The 14,416-nt window shown below is 33.2% G+C and overlaps 1 non-coding gene across 1 annotated transcript; it reads right to left on the reverse strand.

Moving 5' to 3' along the window:
* Positions 1 to 899: 899 nt before the first annotated feature.
* Positions 900 to 1,120, reverse strand: LOC128220816 (small nucleolar RNA U3). The gene has a single exon (XR_008258856.1). It is a non-coding gene; the product is annotated as a small nucleolar RNA U3 (small nucleolar RNA).
* Between the last annotated feature and the right edge of the window lie 13,296 nt (positions 1,121 to 14,416).

Below are 14,416 nucleotides of genomic sequence, written 5' to 3' on the forward strand. Positions count from 1 at the left end.
GTCTGTTTTTAGAAATACAGTCCAACTGCACAGCATCGTCTGTCTTCAGAAATAAAGACAGTTGACAATACAGTCCAAGAGCAATGAATCGTCTGTCTTCTGAAATACAGTCCAACTGCACAGCATCGTCTGTCTTTAGAAATACAGACAGTTTACAATACAGTCCAAGAGCACAGCAACGTCTGTCTTCAGAAATACAGACAGTTTACAATACAGTCCAAGAGCAGAGAATCGTCTGTCTTTACAATACAATTAAAGAGCACAGAATCACTTGTTTTAAGAAATACAGGCAGTTAACAATACAATCAAAGAGCGCAGAAACACGTGTTTTTAGTAATATGTGCGGTAAACAATACAATATATAAAGGGAGATATATCATAATAATTATATAGCCATTCACCTCGGCCATTTTTCATCGAAAACAACCTCGGATGTATGCCGGTACATCAGAAGAGTACTTCGTATTTTTTTATATAATAGTAATATATGTAATTTAGTGTAGTGTTGTTTTTTTTACTAAGTTTAAAATGATTGGCAGTAAATTGTACTATTTCGTAAATGATTAAGATTCTCAAGAGTTTAAATTTAATGATCTATGGAAATTACTACACGATCTACTTGCAGCGTAGTTAAACTGTAAAGATTTCAGAAGTTGTAAACCGTCCATTTGCCTCCGAGGTTGTTTTCGATGAAAACTGAACGAGGTATTCCGAATGTTATATAGCATGTTTATAAATAAGGTATCGGTTAAAACAGGAAAGATATTCAAACTTAACATTTTGTAATTTAAAAGTAACAAGCGTTTGTAATGAAGATGGATCTAGTGTAGTGCATTAGAATACAGTTCTGTCACAAACCATATAAGGTTTTTTGATATTTTAAAGGTGAAAGGCCTAACACCACTCAGAATGCGCCCCCTTCCTCCAACTCCCCGCTTAGGGAGGAGAGGAACGTTCATCAATGACAGGAACCGTGCCGCTATGACCCAGCGGCGGCTCCTGCCCGCTTCGCGCTCAGAAGGGGACGCTATGTCTCGTCCTCGTGGTGTTAGATCCCGTCAGTTTTACCTGACGTCCTGGCGACACTTACTATAGAAATGATCCCTAAGAGTAAGGTCTTAATATATCATGTACAATTTTAATTCTTATACGAAAACTAGTACAGAGTGAGCATGGGTTTATATATATGCATATAGCTGGAATGAAATACCTTTTCTTTGTTTTAAATTTAAACTTGCACTATTCTGTAGATTAAACACAGGTTTACAATTAAGCATTTATTATCATAAGCTTCCAATTTAAAGTCATTTAAGTCAAATCAAAGGATAATCAGATATTTGAACACAACTATTAAAATACGACAGTTGTGATAAATTTATCAAATTATTTCCCTTGCCTCTTAAAATAGCAGGTAGACAACTATACATTTTGTTGCGCTATTTTTCTGCAAGAGTTACTTCGCGTGGTATCCAAATAATCGAGAGGGTATTTCAAACTCCATATTAATATGACCCGGGATTTTTTTGACAATTTTACGTTACTTTACTCAATACAATCTTGGATGACTGAAGCATTCACTAAAGGCAGCATTTAAAAACTTTCGAAAACTTACTTTTCATATCTTTCACACAGTCATTTGAAGCTTTGTCACGTGTATTGGTGTGTGAACAGTGAAGGATGTTGGTGTCATATGTTTGTTCAAAAACTGTCTCAGTGATCATTTCACAAAATTATTTTGACAATACGAGTAGCGCGTGTACCAAAAGTCCGTCCACCCAGCCAACATTATTGTGACCGTTTTGTTCAATACCAATTTTGAATAGGGTGTGTAAGCTTATTTATACTCGCACTGGGGCCTTGCCCATTCGGCGAGTGCTCCGTTAAGATTTTTAGTCATTTTAGTTTTTTTGGAGCATAGTGCACAGACAGAATTTAACCCTGGTTAGAGCTACCCTGGTTCTTTAACGTGCACCAGTGTATAGCACTGTCGCACGGGACCCCCATTTAACGTCCCTCCCGGAAGACGATTAGTTGTTTTTTTAGTGATGCGACGGGGGATCGAACCTGCGATCCCTGGATTGATAGTCAAGCGTGTTACCTCAAGACCACGGATCCGCCACAATTTTTTGAATATAACGATCGTTCCCTTATTATGCACATACTTGGATTTCAACCTACATTCTCAGCCAATGAAGTTGCAGATAGGCTTAATTATTAAGAATTTCGACTTTCGCGGATACTTAAAGGTCCGCCTACTGCCAATGTTCCTATACAAACTACTTGCGCCAGGGTTTGCGCTTACATTTTTTCAGCCAATGGGGCTGTTTTCTAAATCAGTTAGATGGCCACCATACCAAAAGACAGAGGTCGGCGTTAGGGCACATAAACCTGGACTTTTATTTGGAAGATAAATGTTGGAAATTTTGACGGTGCAGAAAAAATGGCGTTTTGTTGTGCATTTTATTCTATGAGTTTTCAAGTTATTTAGGATGATGGCAGTGATATAGCTTTAATCATTTTTGGAAAAAAATAAATATTCACTATTTTTATATTCTTATTTATTTCATCTTCTTAATTCTATCTGAAATTTGTGATTGGACAGTCGGAATTTATGAACGATGCGCTTTTCTAATTTCATGTCCGGTGTTTTTTTTTACTTTGAAAGTTTGTAAAAAAAAAATAGAACCTGCTACAGCATGTATGTTCTTTAAATATGTATAAGTCAGTATCAAATAAAATATGAGGCAATATTAATATTGCGGTCAATTCCTGATCTTTTGCTCAAAAAATGGCGTTTTGTAAAGACCCAAATACAGATACACTGCAATGATTCTATGGTTGATAGTTCGATAACACCACGAGGACGAGACAAAGCTCCCCCTCCTGAGCGCGAAGGGCTAGTTGGAAGTACTTTATATGTTTAAAATATGGCCTTGGTTTGATGAAATTTCGGTTTGGGGATTTTTGTTTTCCTTAATATAATGAATAAAAATAATGTTAGGTTTAATTTCTTAGTCATGTGCTTAAAGATTGACAGTCGAAACTTAAAAAAATAAATATAATTAGATTAAAAAAGAGAGTTTATATTTACTTTGAAAACTGATTTATCACAGGCATATGTGTCACTTGAGAACTACCATAAGTAGTCTCAGATTAGGTGAATAAGTTACAATATAAAACTGTTCTTCTTCAAGTGCTTCCGAAATGGATTGTCAGAACTGATTGGTTTCAATTTTTTTTACCCATTTATATATTTTAAGGTTTATTTTTAAACATTTATTTGTTGATCCCGTTTTATTTTAAATCGACATGATATGAACCGTCCATTTAAAAAATCTAGTACTATAAGTGAACATGGTCATATATTTTTTCATACATTTCAACCAATGTCATCAAACAACATGTACGTAGGCGTATATGCATATATTATTTTTGTTCTGACAAACCTAAGCCAAAGTTGTTCAAATTATTCTAGATTTTCTTTACTCCGTACTGCAGCTGAATATAACACTCTTGCGCACAGTGGTCAGAAATTGGCTTATAGTGAGCATTATTTGATAAGCTCATAGAGAACTGAATATACTACCTTCTGTACCCTGTGCGTAGGAGTGATAATTGCAAGAAGGTATGGTAAAAAAGGAGTCGCTGTAAATAAACCTCGATTGCAAAAACGTTTATATAACCTACTTAAGAGCATTGCATTTTTTGCATACTAGAACAGTTATATGTCTGCGTTAGGTAAACTCCCCGAGCTTGAAAATAATATTCTTAGATATTGATATTTTGTTACCGTTTATATTATATTCTCCCCAATTTTGAAACTATTACATTGGCCTATAACTTTCGTTTTATCCATATTAATCATATACCCAAATGCATTGCAGCCATTTTTAAAGTAATCAATCATTACTAGCAAATCCGGAGTAACTTTGGTCGATGAAACTAAACAGAGGGTCATCTATTTTTTAAAAGTCCCTTTTTACGAGCAACCTTTTGAATTGAAACAATTTATCATACAATTAAAACTGCTGAAGTTTGCAAGCGCCCGATTAGGTTGAAATTAGATCTGATTAGGTTGAAATTAGAACTGGTAAAGTTTACAAACGCTCGATAAGGTTGAAATTAGAAACGCCCGATTAGGTCGAAATTAGATCTGGTGAATTTTACAAACGCTCGATAAGGTTGAAATTAGAAACGCCCGATTAGGTTGAAATTAGAACTGGTAAAGTTTACAAACGCTCGATAAGGTTGAAATTAGAAACGCCCGATTAGGTCGAAATTAGATCTGGTGAATTTTACAAACGCTCGATAAGGTTGAAATTAGAAACGCCCGATTAGGTCGAAATTAGATCTGGTGAATTTTACAAACGCTCGATAAGGTTGAAATTAGAAACGCCCGATTAGGTTGAAATTAGAACTGGTGAAGTTTACAAACGCTCGATTAGGTTGAAAATAGAACTGGTAAAGTTTACAAACGCTCGATTAGGTTGAAATTAGATCTGTTGAAGTTTACAAACGCTCGATTAGGTTGAAATTAGAACTGTTGAAGTTTACAAACGCTCGGTTAGGTTAAAATAAGAACTGTTGAAGTTTACAAACGCTCGGTTACGTTGAAACAAGAACTGTTGACGTTTACAAACGCTCGGTTAGGTTGAAACAAGAACTGATGAAGTTTACAAACGCTCGATTAGGTTGAAATTAGAACTGTCGAAGTTTACAAACGCTCGATTAGGTTGAAACAAGTTGACAAAGTATGAATAGGAATGATTTGGAATGAGATGCCAATTAAATGGCATCTCCTTCCGTTTATTTCTTTTTACGTTTACAACTTACTTGCTTTATTCATTTTGCATATGCACGTGCAAAATCGTGCATTGACAACAATTTTTGAATTTTACAGGCAACAGGTATAATCCGTGGAAAAGGAGAAAACTTATTAGGAACATATATTTGTTTCTTTTGAACAGGTTTACTTTTCACATATAATTCAATGCGAAATATGAGACAAATAAATTCTGACGATGACTGAAATTGTCCTTCAACACCTAAACCATGGATTTCCCTATTGCCTTTAACAGTAATTTGAAAGACATACAAAGTAACAAATTATTCTTTACCAAGTGTATTGAAGGAAACTGTTCAAATGAAATGGTACTTTTTTTAATGAGATTTGCTCTTAATATAGAATTGCTCAAACTGTGCAATAGTATGAATTAATTCAAATATTTTTTATGGTGCATAAGATAAGAAATGCAACAAAGAATGTTTTTCAAACTTATCAAATATCAAAAATACGTCCATGAAGGTACCATTTTAATTTGAACTTACAAAAAAATGAACATAGCAAAAATACATGACAACAAATTTCTTAACAATTCAAATACACTAACAAACATGAAATCATTGTAACTATTTATTATCTTAATGTCTAGTTCTTTATTGAAGAAATTACACTATTGTAGAATTTACTCTACAAACCCCTGAAACTGCCTTTTGTAATTACCCTATAAGCAAAATTAAAACACTATCAATTATTGATCTCCGATATATTGTATATATCATATCACCAATTCCAGTATATAATCAAGATATACATGTATGTCATTTTCCAACTCCAACATATTTTTAATCTAAAAAATTAGAAAGTGTATGTTGACGCATATGGCAGTATTGATTTGGAAGTACAACTTGTTTATAAAACAACTGTATAACTTCACAAATCATTCGATTACATGCATCATATAATCACAGAAATAGTTCACACATTTATTATTGGGATAGCAACATACAATTATGTACTATGCATGACTGAAATACAATAAAATCAAAGGCCTTTCTAACATTAAATATACCCGTCTGAATGACTTAAAATGTCGGTTTTTGAGGGCCTAAATTTTGTAAATCTATACTAAGGATACAGTTACATGATGCCCTTCTAAAATGATCTACAACACACATTGCACAATTGGACATTTGTAAATTTATCCTTACCTATAAATTTGTCATAGCAACAAACAATTGTCGCAATGGCAACTTTTGTTGCTTCTAAAATGGTTTCACTATTTGAACAAAAATCTAAATTTTCTACTCTTCTTCTCTATCCTTCAAACATTTATGACACTGCAAAATTATCAATTCTGATTTTCTGAACAATTTTATCATAGCATTTCGTGTTGTTGTTTTTTTTGCAGCAGAATAGTTTATTTCTCTAAACGTATCCAAAAATGTTATAATATTTAATTCAACTTTTATTACTAGAATTCCACGAACCGGATGTGTCATATATCTGAAGCGCCCATTATTTTTCTTCTTAAAGTCACCATAACCTTGACTGACCCAAACTCATCCTCTGACCATGCCCAATGTGTATATCAAGTTTGAGGACTCCTGGCCACTTCATACAAACGTTATTGATCGGAAATGTAAAGGAGGCTAACAACGCCGCGGACAACAACGACACCACACAAAGTGAGTCATGTGTCTGTCATGCATTGCTGTGCAACCAAAAACAATATGAAAGACCTCAAATGATTTTTATGTTCAAACAGTGAAAACAAATAATTATGCCAAGAAAGGCACATAGAATCAAGACAATTTTCCTTACAGGAAATAAATATCAGAACAATAAAGTTAAAAAGGCCTTAAAGATATGGCTTATGACACCAATCCTTCATAAAATACAAGAAAACATTGATTCTTGCCATATAATATACAAACATCAAGCTCTTAAAACTCATAGCAGCAACCAATGATTTCTGACCAGTACAGATACAGATAACTAAACTGGAAGCTTTTAGAACAGTAAAAAACACTTTTATTTCTTTGCAACATTGCTGGCTCACTTACCATCGGAAAAACAACACACAAATTTGAAAATAGACCCCCCACTCCTCCCCGCAGTATTCATGAACAATTCAATAGCATTTTTCCGATGGTTTGCCAAAATTCATTATTTATGGAAAACCTATTTTAAGGACATTCTTTGGTCACCAAAAGAAATATTATAAGTTACTCAGTCTTTAAGAGCCAGCAATATCTATATATACTTATCATAATCGATAAAATGTTCCAATTCGAAAAAATGAAAAAAAATTTTTTTAATGCATACATGGTTCACTGAGTTGGAAACAAACCGAACCATGAGATATGCACTGATAAAAATGAGCTAAAAGCTTAACCACAGAACGAAATGCAACACTCAGTAATGTTTATAACGATTACTTTATGATAGAAACAGTTTCTACATGACAGTTTCTATTGAAATACTGATTGTAGTTAGGCAATATATAATTGATTCAATATCTAGCATCATTGGGCGAGTTGGCTTTCAGCTTTTAGAATGAAAAAAATAATTATTTTACCAAAATCTAAATTTAAGCAAAGGCATATCAATTTCTACACATAAATAATTAAAATAACATTTAACTATATTATACATAGAAGATGTATAGACCTTCAAATATATATGATGCTTTCTTTGTTATTTTCATTTTTGTTATCTGGTATGATGGGCATTGTAAAGAGAATATTTTTCTTCCTTTCTATGATACTTTGAACTGAATCCTTACTCTAATTATTTAATCAATTTGGTATCGCCTTATTTTTAACATGTGAAAATAACAATATTGTGTAGTACAACTAAATTTTGATTCATTTAAAAAAAAATATACAAATGTTGCATTTGGTTAGGACGTTAAAAAAGCAAGTAAAATGCTCTGTTAAATGATGAAAACATTTACTGCTACTGCGAAAAAACATAGCAAGTTACAAATGGTGAAATCTTGTATCTAAATGAAAATAAAAATCAGTATGATTTAAACATGTACATCGAAACAGAGCATTTTATTTTGCTATTATATATTGCAAATACAGGTAACACACTTTAAATATCTATTTACATCTATATACATTAGGTATTTACAGTATATACAAAGTAAAAACAGAATGACAGCAGAACAGGACTAAGACAGAAAGATTTAACTAACTAACTAAAGTGTATTTTCCAATGATAGGAAGATCAACATGTTAAGAAATTGTTTTGAAGTTAGAACAGATAAATATAAAATCTGAATTAAAATTCCAAGAGAAGAATATGAAAAACAAGATTATAATAATTACTGAATTAAACATCAATTAACTGAAATTATCAGTGATAACAATATTAATCATTTGAACAGGAACTGTAAGCAAAGATTTTCATAACTTCCAGTTTACCTTTCAACATTATCGCACAAAATAAAAACAATAATTATGCATGTTTAAAAAATAAAAACTTAAAACTGGTAAAGAAGGTGCCATATTAGTCTGACAAACAATGCATGTTTCAGAAAGATTATCTTCCTGCAACTAATCCCAAGTCACCCCAACATCAGAAAAAAATCTCCCTCTCGATCATAGATTTTACAGTTAAATATCTCCCTTCTGGCTCACAGGTCAGTATTTTACTTAATGATGAAACTGATACATCAGACACCTGAAATTCTCTTGTTCTCAAGTTAAAAAAGGGTAGAGTAAACAAATTGGAAATTTGTATAAAAATCTTTGTTTTAACAAAGTTTAACACTATACATATTTAACTATCTACATTGACATTCATTTTAAATGAACACAATAAAACATATAGAATGATGATTGAGCTTTTCGGAATGGATTATGGCAAATTCATCATTTCAGTAGAGACAAAAGAATGTGCTTTTAGTCCAACCCAAAATAATGCAAGGATTCCAAATACCCAAGGGAGTTGATACACTTTTCTGGTCAAATTTGTTAAAATATCTATTATTATTGGTAATATAACAGGGGTAAGAACCAGCTGGCAGCCAAAGAGGATGGTTAAAATAGGTTTTTAGTCGGTTTGAATTTACCATTTCTTAAAAAAATATCAAAACATATGGAAACTAGCGGGTAGATTTCTTTTTGAGATGGTTCAGCCCAAAGTTTTAGAGAACCCTGTATAAACCATGAAGCAATATTATTTGTTTTCTTGGCAATATTTATTTCTGAATGTGTATGTATGTCAACAATACAACAATATACATACTTCTTACACCTTAAGATAATTTCCAAAAAATAAATGTTTCCCTGCTTATCAACCCTTTTGTATCTTTAGGTATGTTACAGGAACCACTACTTCACTTTTTTGAGGCCATTAAAGACACAATTTTACAACAAACTGAATTTATTGTATCAATATTTTAGTACTCCTTGAAGTAATTTCAAAGCAGAAAATTTGGTTGTATCGAACAAATTTACTAATATAGTATAAATGCACAATCTTAAAATTTAACACATTTATACATTACAATAAAACAAATCTTGTTTGGCAAAATTGAATTGTTTGGTAACATATATCCAATTCAAGATTGCAAGAAATATTCAGAAAATACAAGAGCTTTACATATTCATTCATTAAGATCAAGTTACAAATTTGCATTAAAAAACTTGATAAACAAAATTAAGAACTAGAATTCCACTTATCAGACGAGACGCCCGTCAAAGCGCCCATTATTTTTTAGCAAAGGTCACCATGACCCATTGACCTCAAAATCAATAGGGTCTACTGTTCATGAGCAATGTGCATACCAAGTTCGAGGACTACAACTTGTAATCAAAATTTATTGATTATAAATTAAATTGTAACAAAAGTGAAGACGCCAGATAAAGTAATCTCTGTGTGTTTCCCTTGAAGGCAACACAAAAACTACAGTCTATATCTTATGCAAAAAACCCAACCTTTTTTTTTAAATAGAGAAAAAAAGAGTATGAGATTTCTGAAATAAAAGCATTGTTTTAAATATTGTAAATATTCTATTTACAGCTTTGTAAAAAAAAATAATGAATCGGACAATACTGTTTGCAAATACCCATGCCTAGAGCTGATAATTTGACGTTTTGATCAAACTCGCACAATTCTTCTCTCTCATGATTTTCACACTTGCGAAAAAGAAAATTAGTTCTCCCTTTGGTCAAACCAAGGACAGAAGGAACAACTCTCTCTCGCAGTATTTACACTTGCGACAGTAACATTAGTTCTCTCTCGTTAGCCACAATTGTGACAGCATAAGTTCTCTCGCACAATTATCACATAATTTGTGACTGGATTTGAGTCCTTTTCTCTTGATATTAATAATTTTGAATGAATAATTATTTCTCCCTTACGCCACCAGTCAACCTTTCGATTGAAGAATTATTTCTCTCTCCAAAGTCTCAAATCTCCCTCCCATCTATTCCTGCTTTCTCCCATAACTAAATGAGGCACATATTCTGGTCTCCTGTGTTTAACCTTCAACAAATTTATCTTCAAATCTGTATAAATGGAACTAATACGCTAGCATGAAAACAAACCTGCTAAACTTAAATTGATTAACTTGATAGCGTTGATATTGCTAATGAAAATATGGTTAAAACAAGCATGTCTGATATTTTTTTCTTTAAAACAAGTTCTTTACTAAAACTGCAATAGGTAATAATGTAGCACCAGCAGATATTTAAGATGTGAATAATCTAGCATGTGCTAAGACAGTACCATGACAATAAGTCGGGATCGTTAGAGAAATTTCCCCTCAAATAATCGTGATCCTCATTTCCTCCACTTTCTTGTGTGTCTGGACTTTCCACATGACTGCCTTCTGTGTTACTATTTATAGACACGACATTAGGGGATTCCCCCCCAGTATGCTCTTGCTTGATCACCTATCTGATCAAAAGATAATGCCCTGGTGTCGATATTATCGTTTTCATCGATCATCTGATTTATATCGGCACTATAAGATTGCGCCTCGGATGGACTACAGCTATTTAGCAAATGCATATTAGAGTCTGATCCATAAATAGAAGCCGTACTGGAGTTCACCGACACACGGTCAGCATTGCCTCCCCTGGCTGAAAAACCCGTCTCTGACATCACATCAGAGTTAGTTCCTCCAGAGGATATGACATCATCAGACTGGTTTACAAGTAAACTATCACAAGAAGATCCAATATTGACTGGGTCACTCCCGCCTATTTCAACATGCTCCCCAACAGAGTCCTCTAGTCAGAAGTTAAACCCCTCTTTGGGCACAGCGGCCGTTGGATCAAACTGGTACCCATCAGTGCCAACCTCGAGTGCTAACGTGGGATCATCTTCAACCTGTAGGAAAACAAACAATTCAAATTTAATGTGATTAAACTAGAGGGTAATAGTGTCATTTAATGCTCCTAACACTTGTTATTGCATACATGTTGTGTATGTCAAGATTAGATTTGGAATTCTTTCAATATTTTTTCTTCACAATTATAAAATCAAGAGCTATTCTTTTGTGTACATTTTTAATTGAATGTAAATGAAACCAAAATGTTTCATTAAATAATACCAAAGTTAGCATTTAAAATACAATTTGTGGATTCTTACATCTCCCGAAAAGAAGTTGTCAATAATTTCATAAGCCAACTTGTAGATTTCTTCGTTCTCATGATTTTGTAGAAGTTCGATCTTGTCCAAGCCTGAAGAAAATAAAATAAGTCTTTTAATTTACACACAGGATCCTTCATTGTTATCCAGCTTTGTCTTTCAACAATCCTCCTCATCTCCATAATATCCTCTTCATCTGCCTAAATAACAACTTTGTAGAACACTGTAGTAAAAGTTATTTGCATAATTGCAGGGCCTTTTTTCCCAAAAGGCCAGAAGCTGGGTTTTTTCAAAATAGCCTCTGAAATTCCTCATTTCCATTTCTTTCTCTTTTTTTCTACTCAATTTGTTCCCAAAATGTTTGAAAAAATACTCTTGAGAATTTTTCCCCACAAATAGCTAGGCTATCTTCCACAAAACTGGAAAAAGCCCCTAAATTGGCAAATTGATTACATGTCCCTGTGATTTTAAAACAATGACACACTCAATACTGAGGACAAGATTAAATAGGAGATGTAATCAATGGCATTGCAAAGTTCAGCTTAAACTAGACCCTCGTATCAAAGCAATCTAAAACTGCACAAACTGACCTCACAATACAGTGATTGAAACCAATACAGTGATTGAAACTAATTACATTTTGTGTTCCCAAAACTCATCCATGGTTTATAAACATAGGCATTCAGCACTAAACGGACATTCCATAGTTGGGTTAAGCTACATTTGCAATCATGTACATTTGTTGAAAAAAAAATCATCATTTGAGAACACATGTTTAAGAGTGATAGGTACCCAGGGAAAACCAAGTAAAACAACCTGGGATGCGCAGCAAAAAGAAACACTAACACACTTACATACCAAAACCATCATCAGGAAAAAACAACAAACGATTTTGAGGTTGTAAATACTTATTGCCAAATGACGATGTGACTGAGGATTGTGCAACTGTTAGGGTAAAGGAAAATGTTTATTGATTTAATATCTCTTAAGTGACACACTTATTCAAAATCAATACATAAACATGTATAACAAACATTAATTTTGACTGATAAACCTTTAACTACCAAGTAAATAATACATTTATGGAAATAACTAATTACTGATAACAGTATTGTAACCGTGTATTTAATAGCAGAAAGCGCAAAAATATCAAATGATTGGCGAATGCTTAAATATTTACTGTGATATTGTTATAGTCACATAAGGTAAAAATACAGTGTTTTATGTTCATTTCTTTTAAATTTAACTCGGTATCCTTCATAAGAACAATTTATTTTGACATGTATTCATCCTTTTGGGAATATTTAAACAATATTATTTATTGTGGTCTTAAATATAAAAGGTTTAAGTGAAAAATGCACAATATCAGTTTGCACTTGTTATATTTTAAACAAAAAGTTATGTGACATGAATTCAAATGTTTATGATTGAAATTCTTAATTAATATAAAGTTAAGCCTAATACATAATGTTTGCTTATTTGCAATTCGAGGAGGGAAAGCGAAAAAGTTCTATCTTCTTCTTGATTTAATGCCACTTAGAACCTTTTCGCGTTCAACTATCGAATTGCATTGGTTGTTTTCGAAAATAAAATAAAATATAACCGGCGCAACATTACTATGCTTTGCCTAAAAGATCTGCATAATTAGTATCTTTTCATATGGAGTTACACGTTTCCAATAACCATGAAATTCGTGATTTGTACCTTGTTGTTTACATATTTTAAGTAAGTGAACCGTCTTAACCTGATAAGCGAAATAACATCCTGAGCACTGCGTACCTCGGACTCTTCTTACCCTGACATAACGGACAGTTTGCGGCCTTTCACTCTTATGTAAGTTTTAATAACAGACACACGTCATAGTTTCAGAGCTAGGTGATTAGCGATGTAAACACACGCGTGGACAGTGCTTCTCGCTTCTCGCTCTTTCTATTTAGCCAATCAGCGTTAATAATCCGCTGTCATAAGTGTGCATTACTCATCACAGTTGTGATTCCGTTAGGTGTTTGGAGCACTTTCAAACACCATGCTGCCCCTTTCACTGCCAAGTATATGACGTGCTGCCCTTTAATACTATGTGCATTGGTATTGTCATACGACAGGCTGTTATTTGGGATTTGTAATGAGCAAATGACCTGTGATTTCATAATAGGTAATCCCCTAATGCGATAATTAGGTAAGTAACTGCAAATTAGTGAAACCGCCAGTAGGCGGAGCTATTGAACGTGAGCCAATCAGGTTGTACATGGAGAACTTTGTCATTTGAATGATGACAGTTTGTAAAAGGCGATACATACTCTTTATTACCACTCTTCAGTGATTAGACATATTAAGTTATTGACATGTTAATTGCAAAGAATAATTAAATAAATATGTGAACAAACGGAAATAGTATATGTGATAATACATGTAAACACAATAGCCAGAAATAACATGAAAAAAGGCAAAGAAATTGTGATAAAAGTTGGTAAGCACAAATAAAACTTTTAAATTAAAACTAAGTTTATTGTCCAAACAAGACACGCCATTTTATTGAAGCAGTCTGTGTACTTGTCTGGAGTCTCCTTTTGCGACATGTCACTTTTTTTTCTTAAAAAAGCATGTGAATTGAAGAAAAAACAAAGACAGTTAAACATTTGGAACAGTCATTATGGCATAAATACACCAAAGCAAGTATGATGTGGGCGACTTTTAGGATAGGGTATGAACTGGATAGAATAAGTACCTTAATACTACCGCAGAGAAGACACATTTTAATTTAATATTAAGACACCCTTCTACAACAATTACATTTTTTAAACTAGGAAATGAGGGAAAATGAATTAAATAGGGTATCAAAACCAAAAATGTCTATGGGGAGACAACCACCCCCAACCCCTATTTTGGAGGGGGAAGCCCTCCCCCCATACGCTACCCCTCCCACACCAACCCTTATTCGATACTTTGCGGCTCATGCAGCTTGTCCTTTTCAAAACAAGACTGGAGCACATAATAGTATACATGTTAACCAATTATACCTTAAAC

Source organism: Mya arenaria, chromosome 15, assembly GCF_026914265.1.
Source record: "Mya arenaria isolate MELC-2E11 chromosome 15, ASM2691426v1".
In the NCBI taxonomy this organism is placed as follows: domain Eukaryota; kingdom Metazoa; phylum Mollusca; class Bivalvia; order Myida; family Myidae; genus Mya; species Mya arenaria.